We start from the raw sequence: 18,420 nt of genomic DNA on the forward strand, positions 1-18,420 counted from the left end.
AACATATATTTTCTGCTGGTTTTGTTATTGATATGGTTAATTATGCTGATAGTTCTCCTAATATTGAATCCTCTCTGCATTCTTGACATAAAACCTACCTGAGTATAGCATATGATCTTTGTGATATATTGCTGTAATCTTCTTGCTAGTACTTTGTTTAAAGTTTGTACATGGATATTCATTAGGTAAATTGGTCCATAGTTTCTTTATTAGTTTTTATTCTTCCCGGTTTAGATATGAACACTACATTCGTGTCAAAAAAGAAATGGTAGAATTCCTTCCTCAGGAATTTTTCTGAATAGTTTCTGAAATAGCTCTGAATTTATATCTTTTGAGTATTAACTATTCTTTAAATGGTTGGTAGAATTTTCTTGTGAATTCATCTAGCCCTGAGGCATTATAGGATTCTTGATATTTGTCCTCTGTCCTGGATTCCTTGGACAGTCCATCTGGTCAACACCATGGACCCCTCTCACAATGATGTTTTTAAATGGATAAGATAAAATATATGCTATGACAAAGGAAGTAAATTATGTCAAAATATAGTGACCAAAATATAAAAGCAAAACAAAACACAAGGTCATGGTCCCTGAGGGTACAAACATCTTTCCTGGATGGTCTTTGAGCCCCCCTGAGGCTCTCAATCTTTGATCCTGTGATCTCAGGTCATTTATGTAAACATAAAAAATATACTCAATCTTCACTGCTCAGTCTGACAGTTTGTTTTTTTCCTATTCAAATGAGGATGATGGACTAGCTGACCAGAACTTTGGAAAAGTATATGTAGTGTGAGTCATCTGGAACCTTTTGAGAACAACTGGATGTTCCGTTATTATACAGGTGCATATGCTCACAGGTGTATTTTGTTTCTCATGTGATAACATTAAATAAAAATAAATAAAATGTCTTTCCCTGTGCTCCCTTTTAAACTTTTTTTTCTCATATGTATTTTGTAAATATTTCATCAATACCACTGTTTAAATTTAGAGAATTAGGAATACATTGAACTTATATAAAGAAATAAATTTCATCATTTCGTACTCTTATTATTGTCATCAGACTGTATGACCCTCTATATTTTACCTAGCTGATCACTAGCCACAATGAATATATAAGATTAAAACTTACAGAAGAGTGAAATAAGATTTTAGACTGGGACCTTCCAACAATGATGAAATCCTGGTTGTATATTTAAGACTGATTAACCCTGGTAGCTACAGAGAACTCCCTGGAGCTTCATATTCTTTAAAAATCTACTAAGTAGTATTAATTTCAATGAATCTATGATCTTAAGGAGTATGGAGTCTGTCTATACTTGAGTATATTACAATCCTTCTACACTTTCTCAGGGAGAATGTATCTTACAGAATGGCTGGATGAGAATACCTTGTTCCAATGGCTATCAAGGAGGATGAAACAGGTGCTGTGGAATGCTTAGAGCTTGGTCAGATATGGAAGAAACCAAGGCCATTAACTGTATCCCAGACCATTGCCAGCATTTTTTATTATTGTCTTGCCATTGGACTTTGATGACTCTGGAAGAGATAGTGAGGCTGATGATTTTGTACAACTCCACTTTACTGCAAACCAATTTATACTCATCAATATGTCATCCTATGATGTCATCAGTCCTCTATGAAAATGAAGGAGGAACAACAACAGCACTACATGGCCTCTAGGGTTTCTCTGACATGCAGATTCTATGGTCTGATGATCTGTGACTTTGCATCAAGAAATGCCATATTATTTGATTCCCAATTCTTCTTTGTATATCACATTCTTTCTCCACTGAGGCATTTTATTTAGCTTAGTATTGTTGGTTTGACTAAGCCATATTTAAAGCATAGGGACATCGTTTTATGCAAAAACCAATGTCATTGATTTGTGCATCCATGTTTAATTTTTTTTTAAATAAGATGCAAAACCTTGATTCCAAAATTCTGAAAATATCTGAAGCTTTCTCTCATTCATTCTCTTCTTCCACATTCACTAGCTGCCAACACTTGGACCCAGATCTGCTGCTAGCTCCTGGGGAAAACACAAGCATGTTAGCAAACTTAGGGAGGAAAAAGAAAACAACCTATGCCCTCCCCCCCCACCGAAGAATTGGGTATTATGTAGTCATAAAATGTGAGCTAAAATTCAAGCTCTTTCATTGAACTTGATCCCTTCCCTCTTTGGATGTGTGTTTCCTTGTCCATAAAAATTAGAATTAATGACCACTATGGCCATTTGTAATTCTAAATCTATGATGCTATGCCCTTAAAGTAAAGGCATATATGAAGTGGGAAGGAAGAGAAAAAAATCTTACAATAGGAGATCTCAAATGGCCTTTCTAGCCCAGATATTGAGTCTATCACCTCCCTCTCTCTACCCCTTTCTTTCTTGTCCTTCTCTGTCTGTCCCCCTCTCTCTCCCTCTCCCTCTCCCTCTCCCTCTCTCTCTCTCTCTCTCTCTCTCTCTCTCTCTCTCTCTCTCTCTCTCTCTCTCTCTCTCTCTCTCTTTCTCTTTCTCTTCTCTCTCTCTCTCTCCCTCTCTCTCTCTCTCCCTCTCCCTCTCCCTCTCTCTCTCTCTCTCTCTCTCTCTCTCTCTCTCTCTCTCTCTCTCTCTCTCTCACACACACACACACACACACACACACTATACATAAATTGAACAAGAAAGATTGAGGATGAGCAGAGGATGTGAGCATCTGTGCATGTTTGTTTATGGGACTAGGGGATTTCTGTTTTCATGACAAACCCAAGCAGAAATTATCTTTGGATTGCTATTTTTTTTTTTGCATTCTCCATTTCAGGACCCTTCTCTACTCTTTTGGCCCATTTAATCAAAATGAAACTTTTTCCCCTTTTAAGTTGACTTCATATTTGTTTTTCCCAAGACTTAGATTTTTCTTCCAGAAGTATCTTCAAATTGATTGTTAAAATTAGATGTCTACTTTGTGCCAGGTCTTTTGGTGGGCACTAGAAATACAAAGACAATTCTGCTTTTAAGCAAATGCAAGGAGATGGAGGGGGTAAACATTTACTAATTTCAAGAAGGACACAAGATTATGATATAGGGAACTAGAAAAGGCTTTGTGGGGGAGGCCATACCTACAATATATCTTGAAGCATATTATGATCTACAAGAGGTAGAGGTAAGTAGGAAACATTTCTAGAAATGAATGAGAAAGAGCTAGCAAGCTAATTTGCCTGGAATGTATAGTAAATGTTCAGATAGAATATGAAAAAAAGACTGGAGGTAAGAGCCAGATTATGGAAATATTTACGTGCCAAGCTAAGAACTGTTTTTTTTTTGTTTTGTTTTGTTTTTTAACTAAAATAAATTGATAACCATTTACAATTTTGGATGAGTTACTGTCATGGTCAAAGCAAGTACCTTCATCTCAGGTTAAATTAGAAAGTTTGCCATCAAAGGCTGAGCTTCATTAGCTGTTAATTTGACCCTAGCCTACCTCTGAGTTTTCTATCCTAAACTTAATGCTACTCCCAGAAGAGAGAAAGAAGAAAATTGTGAAGCAAATAAGCCACTACTTATTCAGACAAGATGACCTGTCATCTTCCAGTGATCATTTAAAACTACCCCCCCTCTTTAAATAGAATTGCTATGTGTTTGTATACAGGGTTCTCTAATCTGAATAAAAAGGGCAAGAAATGAGGAGGATGGAGGGGCTATTATTTTAAACAATGTCTATACATGTCCTTGATGATTTCGCAGAATCAGAACAGAATGGAAATGAGGAGTTCAAATTTGAAGATAAATATTTCCTAGTTGTGTGACCCCCCCAGCAAACCACTTAATACTAACTGCTTCACCCTTACCACTCTCCTGCCTTGGAATCCACACTTAGTACCCACTCTAAGACAGAAGGTAAGGGGTTACAAAAACAAACAAATAATAACTAAACAGACTTCAGAAGATATCTATTTATAATCACCTAATTTTATAGATGAAGAAGCTAAAACTTAGGGAACATCAATGACTTGCCCAAGATCACATATGTACTAAGTATTCTTTTTGAAAGTTGAACCTAGTGCTTCCAACTCTAGAGGGATTATTTCTTCAACTCTGTGTTTACATTATGAAAATGGGAATTCCCCATTTTCTTAACACTGATATTCTTCCAGGAGGAGTTATCAGTATCAGTTTTGATAAGGATAATCCTTTAGTTTGATATCTACCAGGGGCAGCTAAGTAGTTCAGTGAATAGAGCATCTCACCTGGAATCAGGAAGATTCATTTTTGTGAGTTCAAATCTGGCCTCAGACACTCCTAGCTGTGTGACCCTGGGGCAAGTCATTTAACCTTGTTTGTCTTAGTTTACTCATCTATAAAATGAGCCAGAGAAGAAAATGACAAACCACTCCAATATCTTTGCCAAGAAAAACATCAAATGGAGTCATGAAGAGTTGGGCATGATTGAACCACAACACTTTAACCTCCCCTTCTCAGATTACTTCATTCTTATACCCAATTCCTTTCCTTAGATTGGTATCACATCTTTCCTTTGCATTTCATTTCTGGTGAATGTATGAGAAATACATTTTAAAAGGGTAGTAGCCACTTGTCATATCTGTCAACAGAACTAATTCTCTGGCTGTCTCTACCCCCCACCCACACACATTCTGTTCTCTTTGGTCCCTATCATAAGCTGATATATCTGACCCTGGGTCCCTATCCAGAGTAATGGCTGAGTTGTTGAAAACGTATGCCTCTCCAGGCCGGGCTGTAAATCAGGTATAACCAGGAAGAGTCAGAATCCTCTGATTCACTTTACTGTCCTTGGATTTGTACAAGAGTTGTTGGTTTAGCCTGCAAATGGAGCACAGCTGGCATCCAATTTAGATACTGCCTTAAACCAGTTAGCGCCTACCTTAACTTGATCATTTAAATGGAAAGCAATACCTGTCCAGTGGAGCAGAAAAGATGTAAAAACTGACTCTGACTTGAGGTGACAGGGCATTTGGATTGCCATGGCTACTAGTGGAAAGAAACTTAATTCTCACGAGTGGAAAAGTCACATTGGATCTCCACATGTTACTTCAGCAACGATTTCAAAGTGGAAAAGGGCCCTCTTGGGCTATGAGTGTTGGTGGACCTCAAACAAGACAATTATCCACAGAGTGGATGTGTTTGTAGGCAGTGCAATGGTTTCTGTGGGAACTCTGGGCAGTGCCAATAAAGTGCTGGGTCCTCTTCTGAGATGCTTGCTACGGCTTGGCCTCCTGAGGCCTTAGCAGATGTGTCGGTGTCGAGAGCATATCTAATGGGACCATCAACCATAGAATTTAGACTCATGGAATCTTGGCACTTAGAGCTGGAAGAGACCCTGAGAGAAGCACTGTGTGTTGTTGTTATGAATGTGTTACTGTTACTAGGTTTAGGTTTCTGTAAAAAGACAAGTCAGAGATTATTATCCCTATTTTCCCAATGAGATACTTGAACCACAGAGAATTTAGTGACCTGATCGAGCTCACACAACAGGTAAAAAGATGTGGGATTTTCAAACTTAAGAACTTTCTGCCAAATAATATACAGATGTTAACCTGCTAATTGCTTTTCTTTCTTTTATTTTTTTTGGATGTGTGTATTGTTTTGGTTCCTAAAGCAATTAGATCTACCCATCACTTCTCTATTCTACCCACCACACATATATATAATATATATATAATATACCCTTATTTAAAATTAATTTATTGATGATTACACCATCTTTCCAGACCTCAACTCCCTTATAAAACTCTGTTGTAACAAAGAACATCAATTAAGCTAAAGAAGCTGTCAAATGATGATATCTGGTATTATACTGTACTCAACATTCCGTATCTGTAGTTTACCACATCTCTAGCTTCATATTAATAATTGTCTTGATGAGCAGATGATTTCCGTGATGGGTGGGTCCATGCCCTCCCATGTGTGTCTGCTTTTCTGCTTGTTTCAACTCTTTCTCATCCGTTTGATGTTGGGATAGGATAGGAACCTGTTCCTTCACCTTTTAGACCCTTCGCTTTCTTGCCTACTCCCAAGAATGTAAAGCCTATTGGCATGCCTATGCCACAGACACAGCTCCCAAAAGCAAACACAGCTGGTGAGTCTAATTTTAGCCTTCCCTGCCTTGAAAAGGGTCCCTTTAGAGAAAATACATTTCCTCCTAAAACAATTTGTATTATAATATAGCAGCTGACCATCATGTAGGAATATTACATATTATTAGTTTAAAAAATCAGCCTAGGTAATTATGTTTTTTTTTTAACTTAGAAATAAGTTGTCAGTGAAGCCACAAAATCTGATACATGAATCAAATTAAGTATGCAGGGATATAATTTGAGAAAAGCATAGTGATAAAAGAATCCAAAGAACCTAAGAGATCTTTCTTTTGCATTTCTTTTCTCACTTAATGGCTAAGAAAAAAAATTTATATCATTGCTTCTATTGGATACTAACCTTTCCAAAGTAGACTACATTTCCACAGCCATTCTCGGTCCTCTAGGCTCCCCAGGAGGTGAAGGGGTTAGCCCCTTGACCTGAGCTTTGATTAAGGAACCATCTGGTTCTAGTGTGCTAACAGGTTTATTTCTAACCATTAAGACAGTCCCCTCTTCCCCTGAAAGCAGCAAGGTTAGTCTCTCTCTCTCTCTCTCCTCTCTCTCTTCTCTCTCTCGTCTCTCTCTCTCTCTCTCTTCTCTCTCTCTCTCTCTCTCTCTCTCTCCCCCTCTTTTCTTTTCCTTTCTTATCTTTCTCTTCCCCTTCTTCTCTCTCCTCTTTCTTTTCCCCTTTCTCTTCCCTTTTCTTAGCTTCCTCTTCCTTTTCTTCTCTCTTTTATTATTTCTTTCTCCTATTTTTCTTCTTTTCCCTCTTTCACTTTTTCTTCTTCTTTCTTCTACCACCTCCTCTCATTTCTTTTCCTTTCTCTTCTTTTTTTTTTTCTTTTCTCTAATCCCTATCATTTCTCCTCTTCCTCTCCATTTCTTTCCCCTCAATTTCTCCACCTTCTTTTTCTTTCATTGTCCCTTTCTCCTTCCATCACCCCCCCCCCCCACCTTCTCCGGGGCATTCTTTCCAGGGCTTCCCTTTTCTCCTCCTCCTCCTTATCCTTTTCCTCCCTTTCCACATTCTTATGCTTTACTTGGTTGTTTGGTTTTTCTTCTAACTTTGCTGCACCCCAACCCCGGCAACCTTCCTACCCAAAAAGGGAAAGAAACCAAAGAAAGAAGAAAGGGGTTCGAGGAAACCAAGAGCAAAAGGCTGACGGCTCCCGTTTGCCCATGGTGGGCAAAAGAGTCAATACTCCATCGGTCGTTGGCAGTGAAGTTCCTTCCCCAAGCCAGCCCAGTTTAGCTCAGCCCAGTTCAGCCTCCTCGGCTCCACCATCATGCCTGGACTCAGGCTCCAGCAGCTCCCCTGCCTGGAAACATGGCTTTGCTTTTCCAGACAGCCAGCAGAGGAAGCGGGACTTCACTTGCAGTAGGGGCTGAGGAAGGCAGGCGGGCAGGCTCTCTCTCTCTCTCTCTCTCTCTCTCTCTTCTCTCTCTTCTCTCTCTCCTCTCTCTTCTCTCTCTCTCTTTCTTTCTCCCCCCTCCCCTCTTCCTCCCTCCGTTTCTGTCCCCCTTTCTCTCCATCTCCCTCTCTCTCTCTCTCCCTCTCTCCTCTTCCCCCCCTCTTCTCCCTCCCCCCTTCCTTCCCTCTCTCTCCCTTTTTTTCTTGGAGGAAATACTGCAGCCTTCTGGCCTGCGTATGCCTCTCCAGGGAGAGGCTCACTCTAGTTCCACCCACTGGCTGGAAGGAGGGGGTTTGAATGAAAGACAAGACAAACCTTAAACACCATGTCACTCCGTGAGGCAGACAGCGGCAACTAAGCAGGAGGAAGCTTCTTTTCTTTTTTCTTTTTTTCCTTTTTTTTCCTTTCTTTTCTTTTCTTTTTTTTTTCCTCCTTTTGGTGCGTGGAAGAGAGAAACAGAAAGAGAGAGAGAGAGAGAGAGAGAGGAGAGAGAGAGAGAGAGAGAGAGAGAGAGAGAGAAGAGAGAGAGAGAGAAGAGAGAGACAGAAAGGGAAGCAGTCTGCAGCTCGGAGTTTACTGTCTTCCAGATTCCTGTACCAGGACTTCCCCCCCTGCCCTACCCTCCAAACCCGGGAAATTGACATTACTACAGACCAGCCTGTTACGTGAGGAAAAGCCCCGGATCCTAACTGAAGGGGGACACGGGCGGGCAGGGGTCCAAGGCAAGATTTGGCGGGGCGAGAGGCGGGGCATTTTTCTCTGCCTCCGACTTTTTCTCCCCTCTTTTGAAATTCTTGCTCTGTTGGAACTAGCGAGCAGTCTAAAGACAAGGAAGTCTCGGGAGTTTCATCAGTCATCAGCACTGTCAGGAATAGTGTTTTTGAGAAAGAAAGGCCTGGGGGCACTACACCCTGCAACCGAGTTCCCTGCATCGGAGATAAAGATTCCAGCTACATGGGCAAACGTTTGGAGCAACCACAAATGTACCCTCAGTACACTTACTGCTATCCTCATTATCCTCCAAACCAAGGTATGGCAGACACGCTGCCTGGGTCTGTCCAGCGGGGGGCAATGTGATTGCATTATGCACTTAGTCAATTACTGCTTTCTCTCTGTGTGTGCCCCCCTCCCCATCACTCACTCCCCTTTCTTCTATGCTTCCCATCCAGGAGAATGCCAGGCAAAGGAGACGGGCAGAACACGGGGTGGGGTGGGGGTGGGGGGTGGAGGAGAGCAATGAGGGGCAGACCTAGATGGTAATGGGATCGGAGATTTCTCATTCCGTAGAGGATCACAGTTTCAGTTCAGTCTCTTTGTTGTTTCGAAAGGCTCAACTTGGTTTAAGAGTCTCACTTGTCCATCACAGGTAGACAGGGCTGATCAAGAGGAAGATTTCCTCTGAATCCCTTGATCAACTGTAGGAGATATCCGGGCTTCTATGGGCGAATCAAGGAGTTTGTGTTGCTTTGAAACCATTCTTCTGCTGCTTAGGATGGGGTGGGTTGATAGGGGGTTGGGGGGGGTGGGGATGGGGAAATCTCAAACTTTGAGTTGTCCAAGTTTGGAATGAGGAAAGGATGTGGAATGTTTGGGGAGAGGCTCATCAGAACCACTGGGGGAAAGTTAGAGATTTTTGAAAATATGTACTCAATACTTCATTAAATATTGAGGTCTGATGTGGACACTCCAGATGACATTTAAGAGACTCTGAGAATAGATTCTTTCTACTTTTAGAAACTGCTTCCCCTTCCTCAGTCAGCATACTTTGGGAAAACAGGCCTGCATCTTGTAAAGAAATGGACTAGAGTGGATGATCATTGGACATGAATTGGTTAAATAGCTTTAGTTTATGACTCTCTGTACCCAGATGATCCAGAGCATACTGTGCTTAATTGCACAAAGGATATCCTATGTAACCATGCGGAGGGCAGTGCCAAATGTGAACTTTGGAGCCAATGGAGATATCCAGACACAATTATAATTCTCAGGTGTGACATCACACCTAGGAATTGCCAAATCAATTAGATATGGTCTCTGTGCATTTTACATCCTACACAACCAACTCTTTTGGGGGGCACAGTGGGGAGATGGGGTTTTCCCTATGGGAAAAAATACCACCCTACTTTGGAACAGTTTCAGTTTTTAGAGCTCAAATGACATTTCCTTCATAATTCAATTATCTTCCTGTTCCATTTGTAGCCTGGCTCCTCAGTCTTTAAAATAAATAAATATGCAAAAAGGGAGTGAAGCTTGTCTGAGTGATCCATGTTGTCCACAGAACCCCTTGATGGGATTAGAGTCGTGCCTTCATGATGTAGTTACCTCTTATTTATATTCTGTTCTTATTGAACCATGTCTGAGTGGACAGCCAGACTGTGCAGAATGGTGGCTCTGTTCCTTGTTAAACTGTATTGTTATGTTATTTTCCATTTATTTTTTTTGTCCCTCCCCCCCAATTGTTTGATGATTCTCTCTCCCCCCTCCAAGGTCAACTCTCATTGTATTTTTACCTTTGTGAGAGCTAAGCCCTAGCTGCCCTGCCCACCAATGCAGCAGCTTTCAGTCCCTGCTCTCCCTTTCTCTTGCCTTTAGCTGGAGCAACTTGGGGGACTGGGATCCGCAATTGTTGCTATTCCTCAATATCCCACAAAGTCAAGGACATAGAAAAATGGAGGGAAACGTAGTAGGGTCCATTCCCCTCAACCTCCCTTTTTTTTGGGGGGGGGAATTAAACTTTCAATTATTAGGTGAAAAATATTATACATTCCATCCCTTTTACTCAAATAGCTACATTTTGCCAAATGTTTCAAATATCATGCTGCCCCATCCTGCCTTTGTAGCCTTTCTTTTCTACTTTGGGGAAATATTCAGAAATGAAACTTCAGCTTGACATGAATGAAATTGTCATCTGTTTTTTAACCTGTTACTATTAAACAGCATTGAAGACCACACATAGTTTGTTAAAGATGTGTGCAAGATTTCCTCTGCCAGGGAAATGTGAATTCATGAGGGGAGGGGGAGAGAGAAGAGGCAGACACACATAGCCATAGAAATATTTTCCCCCTGTTCAGTATTGGGGTCCCTAAAGAGTTGAGAGTTGTGCAGAACGGGCAGCATCTGGATCTTGTTACTTTCAAGCTAGCCAAAGCCATCAGTTTCTGGGACATTCGAAAAGAAGTTAGATCTATTATACAACCAAGCTGATATTTTAGGTAATCGAGTAATAGAGTGATGCTAGGATGCCTAATCAATGTCTTCTCCTTTCTGATTAATACATATTGCTAACACACGGTATGAATTGCAAGAGGGCCCGAGAGTTTCCAACTTTTTTTTTTAATCCCATTCTTGGAATCTCAATGTGTAAAGACATTCCCCTGATGTTAGGGCTTGAACACAGGGGGAGCAGGAGTCATAATATAAAAGTCAGAGAGAGAGGCTTTCTGGAATGTTGAATTTCACAGTGTGGAACCCAGAATGACCCTCTCTCCACCCCCCATCTTTGAAGAATAATTGAGATAATTCTTTATTTTTTTCCTAGTCCTCTCTCTCCTTTTCCCCTCTCCTTTGGTGGATCTCTTTCTGCTTTCTTTTACATCTTTGAAGAAGTTTGTGAGGACTGGAGTGAGACTCACCAGACCTATTATATACTTCTAAGACTTGGCAAATCAATATAACTTAATGTTGAAACACCTAATGAAAATAATGCTAAGGAAGCAGGAAGGGGATGTCGTGTCTATTTGTGATATCATATGTGAATTTGCATTTGGGGGAAAAGATGCCCTTGGGCAGTGGGGATTTCCTTTAATATTTCTGAGGAAATACTTTGTAGAAAGAAAAAGAAAATCTCAAAATTGTGTGTTATGATGTTCACTCTAAAAACCTGAAAGTACAGTTAGAGCCATGCCTCCTTTTCTTATCCCTAGAAGAGAAATGAGTGCAATTAAAAAAAATACAAATTCCTCCAGAGCTCTTCAGGGCAAATTACATTTCAGGAAAACAGAAAGGTGATTGGACCTTCTGTTGTGACACTTCCCCTCTTCTCTTTCCATTGTTTCCATTAGATGTTGATTTCTTTTGGATTCTTTGGGGTTAGGTGACTTAAGAAATCAGAAGGTGGATTTTTATTTCTTTGAGCAGGCCATAAAGCCTGTGTGAGTGATCAGGGACCATTTGGGGGAATTCATGTTCTTTTCCACCCCGTCCTTGCTCCAGAAAGCGTCCAGGGGCGGAGGCTCTACTTGCTTTCATTTTCTGCAAATTTATGGGCACCTTTGGATGAATTTCAAACTGCTTAAAAAACATGTTATCGTCTATGGGAGGGAGGTGCATATGTTAGGGGATAGGATATAAAACCAGATGGATTATGCAGCTAGGCATTGCCGAGAGATCCAGTTATGCTGTGCTCCTAATTACCAAATGTTCGCATCTTAAAGCTTTTGGGGGCATTCTCCCTCTTTTCTCTCTCTCCTTTTCTCTCACTCACACACTCTCTCTCTCTCTCTCTCTCTCTCTCTCTCTCTCTCTCTCTCTCTCTCTCTCTCTCTCTCTCTCTCTCTCTCTTTCTCTCTCTCTCTCTCTTTCTGTTTGTTTGTCTGTCTCTTTCTCTCTCTTGTGTCTCCATAGCTCTATTTCTCTGTCTCTTAAATTTTCTATTCTATAATCCCTTCTAAGTAGGCACTATGACTTTAGCCAGAGAACTTTGAAGACTGAATGACAAGACTCATCATATTTAAGGCCTGGAAATCATTTGATCAAAACAAAAATAGGTTCAACCAAAACAAACAAACTAAAAACTATAAGCTGCTTCCTTCCTGAGGTACCTGACAGGGGCCTTGTCTCCCTTCTATCTTGTTTAGCCCCTGTCAGAGTGTGAGGGCTAAAAAATTGAATTACTGTGTCTAAAGATAGACAGAAAGGCAGACAGATAGATAAATAAAGACAGACAGACAGATAGGTAGACAAATAGACAGAGAGATGTCTATACATGTATATATATATATATATATATTCTTCAATATACACGTATCCAGAAAAATAATTCAAACTCAAAATATCCTCAGTGTAGCAAATCCTCAGCAGAAACACTCTCCCAACAGATGTTGAAGACAACTTCTCCCTCTGTAACTCTTTCTTTTAGTTGTTTGGGACTTTAAGCAGTTTTAGTGACTTGATCAGTAACACATAGCTAACATGGATTAGGGTAGGATTTGAACTCAAGTCTTCCTCATTCCAAAGCCTGTACTTGGCCTGCCTTTCTACTATTAATGAGTGTTAGGGCATGTCCTTATCACTTCTCTTATACCCCTCCATGCCAACACACATCTTTTTTTTTTTTCCTGAAAGGATTTTATTGTTCAGCGTCCTCAACATCACTAGTTAACTTGGATTTCCTTTTAAAGCTGACATCTTAGAACTGGGGAAGTGAGAGAGTTTGTTAAAGCAAGCCCTAGTCTAAGAAGGAACTCCTTAGGCTTCCAAGTAGGTCTTCTTCTTAAATGTGTGGTGTAGACACTCCTCTTCGCTTCAACAATAGCACCACCACCACCAAATATCTTTGGAAACAAAGAAAACCAGGCAGACTCCCCAGATAGCTTTCTTCTTTTGTCCTTTCCCCCTTCTTAGCCTTTTGCTTCAGTCCCACCAAGGCTTCCCCTATTTTCTGATCGCCTTGCTCAGAGTGCCTTCCCTGCTTGGGCCATCTGGTTCTCCAGAAGGTCCTGAAGAAAGGGTTTCAGATGCTGGGATGCCTGACAGGGCTTCTCTGGCTGGTGGTATTCAGATTGTGTTTGGTGCCTGGTGTGAAGTAGGGGTCAGGTGTAAAGAGTAATTCATCAACCACACTCTGATTTCAGGCTGTATTTCCAACCATCTGCAGCCTGGCCTGCAGCCAGGGCTCTCACAGTCTAGTTGGAGCCCCATGTGATAAGACCAAGGTAAAAGTCAGCAGTTAGGGATGGGGGAGGAGAGAAGCAAAGAAAAAAAAAGAGGGATGTCCCCATCGTGGGGATAATGTTTGACGGTGGATATTGATTGGACTCCAAGCTATTAATAGGGAACTTGCTTTATTCTGTCTCCCAAAATACCATGAGGTCAACGTAACCCCCCAACATGCAAGCAGAGATGCCTGGTCGGGTGCAAGCACAGAGGAAGAATTTTGGAATTTCCATCGGATTTCTTGACGCTTATTTGCCCTGGAATCTATAGCTGGGAACTTGCCAGTTGTTTTAAAAACAGACAAGGAAACCCTACATTATAGGAGCCTTTGAACGTCTGAAACACACAAGCCTGTTTGTCTGAAAATCCTTCTGGCCATCGATTTTTAGGGATAAGTTCTTTTTCTGTTGCTCTGAGGGGTAACACGATAGTATGAAACTATTCTCCGTCTTCTTGTTGATTCCATTTCAGTATGTTTTCTTAATGCTAATCAGTTGAAGTAAGGGAAGAAAATGGGGGAAAGGGCCCCTCTTCCTCTTCCCTTTCTTTTCTTCCAAACTTTTCCCCCTCGTAGCAGAGAGCACAGGCTTTAGGCAGAGTTTGCTGGCACGTCTCTCTCACAGTCCAACCCTGCTCTTTTCTTCCCACTGCACTGGATTGGGTTCCTGCATGCGTAGGAGCAGCAACTGTGTTTGAAATGGCCCGCTCCGTCCAGAATATTTTCCACTCTCAATTCAATTCAGACTATTGATTAGGCACATGCTGTGTACTGAGCATTGTGCTGTAGGCATGGCCGCAGAAACTAAGTCTGGAGAAGACATGGCAACTATAGTCTAGTGGGAACAGCGACCTGGAAGTCAAGAAGAAAGTCACTTAACCCTCTCTGAGACCCGTAGTTGATGATAATTATCCTAATATCAAAACTATCATAATATCAGTAATAATAAAAAGCAGAGGATAATAATTCCTCTAGCTGAGAGGGTTGTAATAGCGTTCAAATAAGACCATGTAAATAGATTTCATTTAAAAAATGTAAAGTGCAACGCAAATATTAGGGATTCTTTTAGAGGGATGTGGATGTGAAACATACATCCATACACACCTAGGATGGAAATCATCTGATTATATTAGAGAGGCATATTAAGAGCATCGTGTTTTATTTACTAAAATGTCTTGGTTCTATTTCTTCAAGAATTCATTTTTGAGGGGAAATGAGTAGGACGGGGCCTCATATTTCCATGGGGGAAAAAAAGGCACCAAATAGCAGAAACAAGAACAAGTGGGTGGGAGGTAGGTTCATTCTAGGTCTTGCTGTAAGAGGTTGGATAACATTCGCTTTGCACTGATATGATTTTACACAGGCCCTTCTGACGTTATCGGTCTTTCTGGCAAAGGCTACGGGCTCTGTCCCAAACATGCCAATTCCAAAGCTTCCAGTAAGTGAACCTAGTTTTTTTTTTCTTTAAATAAGCATCTAACCCATTTTTCCCCTTAAAAGAAAGCTTATTTAGTGGTAGAAATTTTATTCACATAAAATGGTTGATGTTTATCCAAAACTGGCTTCCAATACTACATTAAAATTTTGTTTTGTAACAGTCTCATGAGCCTCAGCTGTATGTGATTAAATCATGTAATATCAAAAGCATGTGCGAAGACATACTTTTATGATATAGCTAGCTGTTCCATAACAAAGAGCTGCAGATGGGCATTGGAGAGGGCTGAGGAGCCAGGGCTTCTTCCTGGGCTGTCACCCTATATGTGGCATGCTGGGTGTCCCTGTCCCTTTGGGTCTTTGTTTGTTTTCTCCCCAAAAAATATTTTCCTAGCCTAAAAGTATTGAGAAAAAAAAATAAAAGTTGATAACCCTCTATTTGAATGTGAGCCTAAGAACTAGACACCAAGAAAGCAACACTTAAATGAACAACACTTAATTACTTTAAAAAGTGTCACCTCAAAAGGATTGTCACCTAAATGCAGTGTCCCACAAGACTTAGTGCAGGTTTGAGGTATCAAGGCTTAAAAAGTGTCACCTCAAAAGGATTGTCACCTAAATGCAGTGTCCCACAAGACTTAGTGCAGGTTTGAGGTATCAAGGCTTAAAAAGTGTCACCTCAAAAGGATTGTCACCTAAATGCAGTGTCCCACAAGTCTTAGTGCAGGTTTGAGGTATCAAGGCTTAAAAAGTGTCACCTCAAAAGGATTGTCAACTAAATGCAGTGTCCCACAAGACTTAGTGCAGATTTGAGGTATCAAGGCTTAAAAAGTGTCACCTCAAAAGGATTGTCACCTAAATACAGAGTGTCCCACAAGTCTTAGTCCAGGTTTGAGGTATCAAGGCTTAAGCCTACACTAAGACTTTTGGGACATCCTGTACAAAACACAAAATATAAGTGGCTGAGCTAGGAAGGGCATAGACTAAAAGACAATGGTTCCTCTCTCCCCGACCCAGCCTAAAGTTCAAGACAGAAAACAGGGTTAGTTTAATATCTATTTGTATTTACAGTTCACCCGCCCTTCCCTTTCTTAGTGTTTCCTGTTGATTTAATAACTAACCCCTTCATGATTTGTGAAGACCTTTAAACAAATCCATAGATGTCCAGGAACTTAGATGTCAGTCTATGGGGCATTTTACTCCAAAATCAAAGAGCAGTGACATGTGCTGTTCTTTCTAAAATGAGCAAATAGTGGTGATAAGACCAGCCAGGAAAGGAGAGCAAAAAAACTGCCTCTTTAACCAAAAAGCAGTAGACTGACTTGTAGAAGGTGTCCGAAGAGGTATATTTCCTTTACCCTGTGCAATGCTAGATCATTTGTTCTTTACTGTGTGTACAGTGGGTTGTTCCCATTCTCCAATTCAGTTATTATGACCAAAGTTATTCATTTATTTCTTTTTATTGCTTACTTCTGTCATGCCATCGGTATTGTGTTAGAATCTGTAAATTTAAACTAATCTCAAAATCTCAGTGCTTATCAGTGGAAAGGTACATGAGATCTCTCCTGATCTCCTACCCATCTCCTTCCTGGGTTTATTAATCCTATATCCCTCTTGAAATGATTATTTTTCATTATTTCTTATATAGTAATCAGTTTTCAAGTAGAAAGTAAACTCCTTGAAGCATCCTCCCATTTTTGTCTTTGTACCCCTAGTATTTGGCAAGGTGCCCAATTTTGGGCAAGGTTCCCTAGTATTGGACCTGTGCCTTCATTGGTATACTATAAGGAAACTGTCTCCAGTGCACACTGATATTTCCTCTGCCACTTATACTCTAGAGAGGTTAAGTAGCTTGCCTGGGGCCATGGTCCCAGACTATCAAAGCCAGCATTCCAATTCAAACTTCTGACTTGGAGAACAACTTTCCATCTCTCTTCCTCAGGGTATCTTATCTCATCCTTGGACACTTTCTTTCCCCAGTGAGGTGAGCTCTTAAGGTCTATTTGGACCAATTGCACTTTTAGAGCTCTCAGAAGGATGCTAGAAGCAAAGGGGTCAAAGTCCAGTGAGATTTTTCTCCTCAACTAGGTAATTCTCTGAATCCAGGATTCACTTGATAGAAGCCTTAATTTCCAAGGGAGCATCCCTGAGTTCTTTCCTTTCCCTCCTAATATTCATCACTTTGAGTCTGTTAACTGGATGAAAGGTTCCACTTCAGAGTTTTAATGATACTAAGAGGAGTCCATGGTTTTGGTGCCTCTGAAATTCTGGTTCCATTACTCTGATGTTTTGTGGACCGTGACCAAATTGTGCTTTGCCAACTGTCTGGCACATTGGCAAATCGAAATGTATATATCTTTCTCAATGGCTCTATTCAAGATCACCATAACAAGCACATTCATTGCTTGGGAGTGGGTCGAGAGGTGTTCTCTGAGGTGGAATGGAATGATAAGCATCCTTTCATCATTATCTTTGTACTTTTATAGGTTTAGTTGTTTTCTAATTTCTATACTTCTTTAAGGGCTTAATATGGATAATGGTGGGTTGTTCTTGCTTCCAACAGATAGTTTGAAGTTGAATAATTAAATGCCCACTTACTACAGCAGCTATTCAGCATCAACCAGGACAGGTAAACTAGGCCAGTGATTTTTTGACCTGAATTGGGTTAATGAGTCTGACCTTTGATTCATGCTCATGGGAAGCTGAGGGGAAGATGGCCAATATTTAAATAGTTATTGATGGGCAGGGTGCCACTTTGACAAGGATTTTCCCAATGAGCAAAGCTCTTAAGAAATTGAATTAGATCTCTGAGTGAAAGCTGGGATTAAGAAATGCTTCATGGAAAGGGAGAGCATTTAGTAATGTATCCCCCTCCTCAATCCCCTCCCCCTTCTCACCATAGTGGAATAGATGCTCCTTTAATAAAGGTACTTACTTTTTTTTTTTAATTTTGAATCTGTAACACCTATCACATTGCTGGGAATATTATTAGGTACTTAATAAATGCTTATTGAATATAGGAGGGAATTAAAATATGAAAGAAAAGTGGAACAAAGGCTATCTGTTTCAGGAGGTGCACGTTTCCTTCTTACTGGAGGTCTTCATGTAAAAGATAGAGGAATTTTTCTTGATATCTAGAGTGGATTTTTCTGTGGGTACCAGCTCAGCTTTTCATACCCTTCCAAGACTACGATTCTGGGATTGTTATTCTTCAGGATGTAGACAGGAGAAAGCATTAATTTCCTCTTTTCTTACTTGGCCCTCCCACATCCTGTTTTCAATTTAAAGACTCCAATATACTATGTTAACTATAGACTGAATCTATCAACATAATTGTAGTCGTGACCCTCTTGCCCCTAATTTGGATAAATACTTTGGTTTATAAGTAGGAAAAAGCATACTCTTATTTGCTAAGGTAAGGATTCTTTGAGGTCAAACTCTCATCCTTTACCTTTACTCAGTGGAGAGCAAGTTATTTTAAAAGTAAAATTAATGTCCTATTGTTCAACACTTTGGCAGTGAGACCATTATTGACCTTTTTGGGGACTGGCAT

At 40.5% G+C, this 18,420-nt stretch overlaps 1 protein-coding gene and 1 non-coding gene across 16 annotated transcripts in view; both read left to right on the forward strand.

Moving 5' to 3' along the window:
- Positions 1–18,420, forward strand: part of RBMS3 (RNA binding motif single stranded interacting protein 3) — a 1,500,462-nt gene that overhangs the window by 729,698 nt on the left and 752,344 nt on the right. The gene's annotated exons all lie outside the window — the stretch shown is intronic.
- On the forward strand, positions 15,741–15,797 carry MIR7262H (microRNA mir-7262h). Its single transcript, NR_162966.1, has one exon. It is a non-coding gene; the product is annotated as a microRNA mir-7262h (primary transcript).

The sequence above is a fragment of the Monodelphis domestica genome, chromosome 5, assembly GCF_027887165.1.
Source record: "Monodelphis domestica isolate mMonDom1 chromosome 5, mMonDom1.pri, whole genome shotgun sequence".
Classification (NCBI taxonomy): domain Eukaryota; kingdom Metazoa; phylum Chordata; class Mammalia; order Didelphimorphia; family Didelphidae; genus Monodelphis; species Monodelphis domestica.